Genomic DNA, 9599 nt, shown 5'->3' with positions numbered 1-9599 from the left:
AGTCCCTACCCAATAGTGGGCTCACAGTCTAAAAGGGGGAGACAGAGCACAAAACCAAACATACTAACAAAATAAAATAAATAGAATAGATATGTTTAGATATTTTTAGATATTTTTAGACTGTGAGCCCACTGCTGGGTAGGGACTGTCTCTATATGTTGCCAACTTGTACTTCCCAAGCGCTTAGTACAGTGCTCTGCACACAGTAAGCGCTCAATAAATACGATTGATGATGATATGTACAAGTAAAATAAATAAATAAATAAATAAATAAATAAATAAATAAATAAATAGAGTAATAAATATGTACAAACATATATACATATATACAGGTGCTGTGGGGAAGGGAAGGAGGTAAGATGAGGGGGATGGACAGGGGGACGAGGGGGAGAGGAAGGAAGGGGCTCAGTCTGGGAAGGCCTCCTGAAGGAGGTGAGCTCTCAGTAGGGCCTTGAAGGGAGGAAGAGAGTTAGCTTGGCGGATGGGCAGAGGGAGGGCATTCCAGGCCCGGGGGATGACGTGGGCCGGGGATCGATGGCAGGACAGGCGAGAACGAGGTACAGTGAGGAGATTAGCGGCAGAGGAGCGGAGGGTGTGGGGTGGGCTGTAGAAGGAGAGAAGGGAGGTGAGGTAGGAGGGGGCAAGGTGATGGAGAGCCTTGAAGCCCAGGGTGAGGAGTTTCTGCCTGATGTGCAGATTGATTGATAGCCACTGGAGATTTTTGAGGAAGGGAGTAACATGCCCAGAGCATTTCTGGATAAAGACAATCCAGGCAGCAGCATGAAGTATGAAGTATATGGGAATCAATGAGCAGTGGAAAGCCTATGGGATCTGGAATCAACAGACACAGGTTCTAGTTACTGCTGTATGACCTTAGACAAGACATTTAACCTCTTTGTGCTTCAGTTTCCTCTTCTGTAAAATGGAGATCAAGACCCCTGGTCTCCCTATTCAAACGTATACCCTACCCTACCCTACCCTACCCTTAGATTATGGGACAGGAACAAGGTCTGATTTGATTACCAAGATCTATCATGGCAAACTGGTATCTAATAAGCATATAAGAAATATTATTATGATAAAACTGTGTCTAATAAATAATTTGGTCAATGGAAAATCGGAGGTTAGGTTCTCAAGCTTCATCCTGTCCTTGTTATTGGGGTTTGAGTGTTGATTCATTCATTCATTCAATCGTATTTATTAAGCACTTACTGTATGCAGAGCACTGTACTAAGTGCTTGGGAAGTACAAGTCGGCAACATATAGAGATGTCTCCCCCCTTCTAGACTGTGAGCCCACTGTTGGGTAGGGACTGTCTCTATATGTTGCCAACTTGTACTTCCCAAGCACTTAGTACAGTGCTCTGCACACAGTAAGCGCTCAATAAATGCGATTGATTGATTGATTGATTGATATGTATTCCTCTCTTCGGTGGGTTCCCCTGGAGGTACATGACCCAATTTGACCCTAAATCACCAGCTAGAATCTAGCTTGAGGTATGCTATGTCAGTTGCCCTTGAGTCTGAGCCTTAGGTCTGGGTAAAACTGGACCAAGCCAAAGAGTCTAGTTCAGGAAAGCTAGACAGATCTTAGTCCTTCATAGCTAGCCCTCCTGTTTCCAGAGGAGTCATGGAGAGGCATTACTTCATATGTGTGGAAGTTCTACACAAGTGTGACGATCCACAAAAATGCTAGACCTACAACCCCTCTCCCCACCAGCCTCAGGACATCCACACAAAAATAATTGGACCCCAATAGGTCCATTTGGCTTAGAGTGACTTCTAATATAGTTAGATGATTGCTAGATATAGAACCAGAACAGGTAAGCATTGGAACTGGGGTGGGCTTTGTCGATTTTTTAATGATGAGGATGAGGTTGAGCTTGGTACAGACTGTTATATTGTACTCTCCTAACCACTCAGTATAGTTCTTTGCACACAGTAAGCCCTCAATAAATAATTATGATTGAATTAATTTCAGGCTTTTACAGGATTCTAGCCAGAGGTGCCTCCTTGTCCAGAAATTTTCAATCCATCTGTCAAGGATTCTAACTGTATTCACTTAACATTGACAAACATATCTAGGCTTCAATCTACTGACTTTTTAATATTTTGCACGTATATATTTGTTGTAATTTATTCATCTGTGTCTTACTAATGTGTTCGTATTGCTTCCTGCTTTTCCTTGCTCTTCTTGCTGCTATCATTATTTGGAGATTATTTTTGTTTGCCTGACTCTCCCATTAAATTGTAAGACATTTAAGGAATATGTGTCTTGCTACTCAATCAATCAATCAATCAATCAATCGTATTTATTGAGCGCTTACTATGTGCAGAGCACTGTACTAAGCACTTGGGAAGTACAAATTGGCATCACATAGAGACAGTCCCTACCCAACAGTGGGCTCACAGTCTAAAAGGGGGAGACAGAGAACAGAACCAAACATACCAACAAAATAAAATAAGTAGGATAGAAATGTACAAGTAAAATAAATAAATAAATAAATAAATAGAGTAATAAATATGTACGACCATATATACATATATACAGGTGCTGTGGGGAAGGGAAGGAGGTAAGACGGGGGGATGGAGAGGGGGACGAGGGGAGAGAAAAGAAGGGGCTCAGTCTGGGAAGGCCTCCTGGAGGAGGTGAGCTCTCAGCAGGGCCTTGAAGGGAGGAAGAGAGCTAGCTTGGCGGATGGGCAGAGGGAGGGCATTCCAGGCCCGGGGGATGACGTGGGCCGGGGGTCGATGGCGGGACAGGCGAGAGCGAGGTACAGTGAGGAGATTAGTGGTGGAGGAGCGGAGGGTGTGGGCTGGGCTGGAGAAGGAGAGAAGGGAGGTGAGGTAGGAGGGGGCGAGGTGATGGACAGCCTTGAAGCCCAGGGTGAGGAGTTTCTGCCTGATGCGCAGATTGATCGGTAGCCATTGGAGGCTTTTGAGGAGGGGAGTAATATGTCCAGAGCGTTTCTGGACAAAGATAATCCGGGCAGCAGCATGAAGTATGGATTGAAGTGGAGAGAGACACGAGGATGGGAGATCAGAGAGAAGGCTAGTGCAGTAGTCCAGACGGGATAGGATGAGAGCTTGAATTAGCAGGGTAGTGGTTTGGATGAAGAGGAAAGGGCAGATCTTGGCAATGTTGCGGAGCTGAGACCGGCAGGTTTTGGTGACGGCTTGGATGTGAGGGGTGAATGAGAGAGCGGAGTCGAGGATGACACCAAGGTTGCGGGCTTGTGAGACGGGAAGGATGGTAGTGCCGTCAACAGAGATGGGAAAGTTAGGGAGAGGACAAGGTTTGGGAGTACTCCTGTACTTTTCCAAACACTTGGTATAGTTTCTAGCACTGAATAGGGGGTTTAACAAATATTGAGACGCAGCATGCCTAGTGGATAGAACATGGGCCTGGGATTCGGAAGGACTAGGGTACTAATCCCAGCTTCTCCATTTATCTGCTGTGTGATGCTGGGCAAGTCACAACTTCTCTGTGCCTTAATTACCTCATCTGTAAAATGGGGATTAAGACTGTGAGCCCCTTTGTAGGACATGGACTGTATCCAACCTTATTAACGTGTATCTACCCCAGAGCTCAGTGCAGTGCCCGGCACATAGTAAGTGCCTAACAAATACCATAAAGAAAGTTAATGTACTGAGGGACTGATCATGTTCTCTTACGTGACATGTCGCAAGAATAAAAATGAGCTCTTTCCTCCCTAGTAACAAGAATTCTGGGAAAGCAGTGTCTCATTTCCCTATGTGGAGAGTGCAGGTTAGGATAGAGCAGTAAGGTTTTCTTTTGGTAGTTGATATTTTATGGCTCCCAAGAGTATGTCTGAGGATGGAAAATGAAACTCACTGTAATACTAGGTTATTATTAAACTCAATATCTGGGCCAGTTTCCAGTATATCAGATGGTAAATTATCCCAGTCTCCACGTAATATTGACACACTTGGTGACCCCGGGTTAAAGTGTGACTTGACAGAGAGAGTACTTACATCTTCAAGTTAACTTGGCCTTTTTTATGGTATTTGTTAAGTGCTTTCTACTTGGAGGCACTGTACTAAGCACTGGGGCAGATGCAGGATAATCATGGGGCTTACAGTCTTAATCCATATTTTACAGGTGAGGTAACTGAGGTACAGAGAAGTTGTGACTTGCCCAAGGTCACACAGCATACATGGAGTGGAACAAGGATTAGAACCCACATCCTTCTGACTCCCAGGCCCATTCTTAACTTGCAGGCAACTCTGCATTTTTGGATGGCAAGCCCAGCATGGTTGCCCTCTTTTTTCCAAAAGCTGAATCAGTTAAAGAAAATATTCACTAATGACATGACAAAGAGATGGCTCTTTGCTCCAGGTAGCCAACCCTAACTCTCTTGATGAAGGACCTCCTAGGCAGAGCCAAAAAACACCTGAAAAATGGCCTTGGTTCATTCATTCAGTAGTATTTATTGAGCACTTTCTGTGTTCAGAGCACTGTACTAAGTGCTTGGAAAGTACAATTCAGCAATAAAGATAGACAATCCCTGACCACAATGAGTTTACAGTCTAGAAGGGGGAGACAGACATCAAAACTATTGGCTTCAAAGCTCTCCATCACCTTGCTCCCTCCTACCACACCTCACTTCTCTCCTTCTACAGCCCAGCCCGCACCCTCCGCTCCTCTGCTGCTAACCTCCTCACTGTGCCTCGTTCTCTCCTGTCCCGCTGTCGACACCTGGCCCATGTCCTACCTCTGGCCTGGAATGCCCTCCATCCTCACATCTGCCAAACTAGCTCTCTTCCCCCCTTCAAAGCCCTACTGAAGGATCCCCTCCTCCAGGAGGACTTCCCAAACTGAGCCTCCCTTTTCCTCTGCTCCTCCTCTCCTCCCCATCGCCCCTACTTCCTCCCTATGCTCTACCCCTTCCCCGCCCCACAGCACTTGTGTATATTTGTACGTTTATTATTCTAGTTATTTTATTAATGATGTGTATATATCTATAATTCTATTGATCTTTTTTGATGGTATTGATGCCTGTCTACTTGTTTTGTTTTGTTGTCAGTCTCCCCCTTCTAGACTGTGAGCCCATTATTGAGTAGGGATTGTCTCTGTTGCCGAATTGTACTTTCCAAGCCCCTAGTACAATGCTCTGCACACAGTAAGCACTCAATAAATATGATTGAATGAATGAAAACAAGTAAACAGGCATCAGTATAAATAGGATTATAAATATGTACATATGTATGCAAGTGTTGTGGGGTGGGGAGGGGGGTAGAGCAGAGGGAGGGAGTCAGGATGATGGGGGGAGAGGGGGAGAAAAGGAAAAGGGGGTTCAGTCTGGGAAGGCCTCCTGGAGGAGGTGTGCTTTCAGTAGGGATTTGAAGGGGGTAAGTGTGCTAGCTTGGCAGATGTGAGGAGGGAGGGCATTCCGGCTAGAGGTAGGATGTGGGTCAGGGGTCAACGGAGGGACAGGTGAGAATGAAACACAGTGAGGAGGTTAACAACAGAGGAGTGGAGTGTGCAGGCTGGCATGTAGAAGGAGAGAAGGGAGGTAAGATAAGAAGGGGCAAGGTGATGGAGAGCTTTGAAGGTAATAGTGAGGAGTTGTCATGGTAGCAGTGATTCCTAACATTACAGAAGAATTGTTTTCTGTAGAGATAATAACTCTCTTCCTGTGAGAGTGTAAATTTCTCGAAGGCCTGTAATGTGCCACCAAATCATTCTGTTCTTCTCAACTACCTGGTACACTGCTCAGCTCCAACTGGGAACTCATTAAATGCTGCTACTACTTCTAATACTACATGAAGCAGCGTTGCTCAGTGGAAAGAGCCTGGGCTTTGGAGTCAGAGGTCATGGGTTTGAATCCTGGCTCCGCCACACGTCTGCTGTGTGACCTTGGGCAAGTCACTTAACTTCTCTGAGCCTCAGTTACCTCATCTGTAAAATGGGGATTACGACTGTGAGCCCCCCGTGGGACAATCTGATCACCCTGTAACCTCCCCCCAGTGCTTAGAACAGTGCTTGGCACATAGTAAGCACTTAACAAATGCCATCATTATTATTATTATTATTACTCAGGGATGAAGGGATGATGAGGCAAGACAGCTTTCAATAGCCAGCCAGACCTGTAATCCAGAAAGTGAGCTAGAAGAATTGAGGGGCAGGTTAGAGAGACAGGGACGTTCCATTGTCTCTTTTTGCACTACAGAAAGGGGTTGTCCTGGAAGTAGCCATGCCCCCATAGTTCTCTTGTGGGGTCTGGGAGAAAATCTCTTCCTCTCTTTTCCCTTGGTGCTGGGTGCTTTGACTAGCTCTGTGGATCAGGTTCCATATGGGTAATGTTGTGGGCAGGGACTGTGTCTGTTATATTGTTGTGTTGTACTTTCCCAAGTTCTTGGTACAGTGCTCCGCACACAGTAAGCACTCAATATGATTGATTGATTGATTGATTAAAAAACCTACATCCACTAATAAAGTTGAGGTAAAGGCAGGCCAGGGGAGTGGGGGTTGTTGATTTAGTTTGGAGTTTTCTTGTGTAAATTTTTTGTTTGTGGTTTTAAATCTCCATTTGGATTTACTTTCTTGCAATCTATTCTTGTGTCCCTGATTAAAATGATATTTAATGATGGCATTTATTAAGTGCTTACTATGTGCAAAGCACTGTTCTAAGTGCTGGGGAGGTTACAAGGTGATCAGGTTGTCCCACAGGGGGCTCACAGTCTTCATCCCCATTTTACAGATGAGGTAACTGAGGCACAGAGAAGTTAGGTGACTTACCCAAAGTCGCACAGCTGACAATTGGCAGAGCCAGGATTTGAACCCATGACCTCTGACTCCAAAGCCCTTGCTCTTTCCTCTGAGCCATACTGCTTCTCTGTTAGGAGATATGGGCTATCAGAGTTTTGCAGTTCTTCAAAGTAGCCAAGCAGTTCCTTTTCAGATTCTGGGTGGATTTGACGTCTCCATTATTCCTTTTGAATGCCTGGTTAGCTGAAGTGTTCCAAAAGCACCTCATTCTGGGTACTTTTAACAAGGTGGCTCCTACGTAACCATAATGTGCTTCTGAAACTAAGTATTTATAAAAATTGACAATTTTACAGTTTCCTCAGCCAATCAGTGATCATTGCCATCAATGCCCACTCCTGATGGGAGCATGGTGGGACCTCCCATCCTGGGTTCCCTGCTACCACGTGGCTGGGACCCAGGGCTTGAACACTGAGCAGAGGTGAGGCACCCACGTCAGAAGATGGGGTGGAGGAGGGCTTCAACTAGGGTTCCAATCTCTGAGGAGAGGGGGAAAGGCACACCAGCCTTGTGATAGCCCGAGCTCTCCACATTGTGCACATGCCCAGCCTCGCTCCCACCAACATCCAAAATAATAATAATAGTGATAGCATTTGTTAAGCACTTACTATGTGCAAAGCACTGTTCTAAGTACTTGGGAGGATACAAGGTGATCAGGTAGTCCCAAGTGGGGCTCACAGTCTTAATCCCCATTTTACAGATGAGGTAACTGAGGCACAGAGAAGTTAAGTGACTTGCCCAAAGTCACACAGCTGACAATTGGCAGAGCTGGGATTTGAACCCATGACCTCTGACTTCCAAGCCCGTGCTCTTTCCACTGAGCCATCTGCTTCTCTAAGCCCCAGAGCTGCCCTTCCTCACCCCCACCATTGCAGCCTAAGCTCTCAGCTAGGTGTGCAGATTTGTCCCCGTTTTCCATGATCCGGCACTCTCCACTGACCCCATTCATCCTTACCCCAGGAACACTGAAACACCCAACTCAGTCAGTCAGTAAATCTTACTTGTTGAGTGCTTATTGTGCCCAGTCCCTTCTCAGGTTCACACCTGGAGAGTTTCCAGTACTCTACCAGTTTCGACTATGGAAGGGAGTGTCAAGCAGAGGCCTATCCATTCCATTCCTAGCTTGGGCAGTGGCTAGAGAGTGGAAGACAATCTGCTTCAAATCAAAACTCACCTGTGCTGGGCAGCAGCGACATGGGAGAGAGTCGAGAGCAGAGACTCACGTTTGCTGAGTGGAAGGAGGCAATTGTAAACTTCTTACATATTCTTTCCAAGAAAACTCTATGGATACACAACCAGAATTATTACTGATGGTGGGGGGTGTTCTGGGAGAGATGTGTCCATGGTGTCGCTATGGGTTGGTGATGACTCAATAGCATAAGACAACTATTGTGTTCAGAGCACTGTATTAAGCATGTAGAAGTGTACAATAGAAGAGCAAATAGACACATTCCCTGCCCACAACAAGCTGACAGTCTCCTCCCCTTAATCACCACAGACATGCTCCTGGAAGGGGATGGGCTCTGCCTGGCAGTGGAAACAGTACATTCAGGTGGGTGACCCTTATGACCCTCAATATTGGGCAACAAGCTATTTGCCTGGGTAACAGATTCTATCTCCACATCTCCAGAATTTGCCCCTTCTTCACCATCGAAACTGCTACATCACTAGTTCAACCATTTAGTCCTATCCCCTCTCAACTACTACCTACTCACTGATCTCCCTACCTCTAGCCTCTCCCATCTCCAATCCACACTGCACCCTGCTACCTGGATCATTTTTTAAAAAAATCATTTTGCACATATCTCCCTAATCCTCAAGTGCCTTTAGTGATTGCCCATCTATCTCTGCACAAAACAAAAACTCCTTACCCTCAGAATCAAGGCACTAAATTAGCTCTCTTCCCCTTACTTACCCTTATCCCTCTTCCACTGCAACCGAGCCTACAACCTTCACTCCTCTAATGCCAATTTACTCAAATTCCCTCAATCTCATTTCACCTGCCATTAACCCCCCGCTCCATTTCACTTCTGCCCTAGAATTCCCTCCCCTTCCATATCTGACAACCCAGGACTCTGACCATCTTCAAAGCCCTACTCAAATCATTTCTCATACAGAACACCTTCCCACCCTATTTTCCCTCCCTACTGCCTCTCCAAGGTACTTAGTCCCACTCTTTGGGAAATATTGATTTTGTTTTCCAGACTATTCTTTCATTTGAAATTCCTCATCAATGTACTCTCTTATGGAAAGAGTCTAAAGAAAGATTCTCAAGCAGTTGCTTCCAGGACCTGGATAAACATACTGGCTAAAATATTATATAGTGGCTTCTCCACAGACACTATGTCCTGAACACTCTCTGGTTAATACACTTCACCCCTGTGCCAATGAAGAAGAAATCCCAGGTAAGAATTTCAGAGATGGGCCCTTTTAGTATAAGACTGAGAAGAAATTGGGTGGAGAGTTTAGATTGTAAACTCATTATGAGAAGGGACTGTGTCAACTAATTCTGCTGTATTGTACTCTGCATCTCCCATCCTCTTTGGCATCACCCTGACTTGCTCCCTTTGAACTTCCCCCCATTTCCAGCCCCATAGCACTTATGTATATATTTGTAATTTTATTTATTTGTATTGATGTTGTCTCCCATGGCCCCAGACAGTGAGCACATTGTGGGTAAGGAATGTCACTGTTTATTGTTGGATTGTACTTTCCCAAGCACTCAGTACAGTGCTCTGCACACAGTAAGCACTTAATAAATATGAATGAATGAATGAATGAAAGTGGTTAGTACAGTGCTCTGTACACAG

At 45.4% G+C, this 9599-nt stretch overlaps 1 non-coding gene across 1 annotated transcript; it reads left to right on the top strand.

Annotated features, from left to right (window-relative positions):
- Positions 1-7814: 7814 nt before the first annotated feature.
- Positions 7815-7953, top strand: LOC119937196. The gene has a single exon (XR_005453943.1). It is a non-coding gene; the product is annotated as a small nucleolar RNA SNORA7 (small nucleolar RNA).
- Positions 7954-9599: the final 1646 nt, after the last annotated feature.

The sequence above is a fragment of the Tachyglossus aculeatus genome, chromosome 1 (genome assembly GCF_015852505.1).
Source record: "Tachyglossus aculeatus isolate mTacAcu1 chromosome 1, mTacAcu1.pri, whole genome shotgun sequence".
Classification (NCBI taxonomy): domain Eukaryota; kingdom Metazoa; phylum Chordata; class Mammalia; order Monotremata; family Tachyglossidae; genus Tachyglossus; species Tachyglossus aculeatus.
The sequence above is the reverse complement of the archived record's forward strand: the minus strand, read 5'-3'. Positions and strand labels throughout refer to the sequence as shown.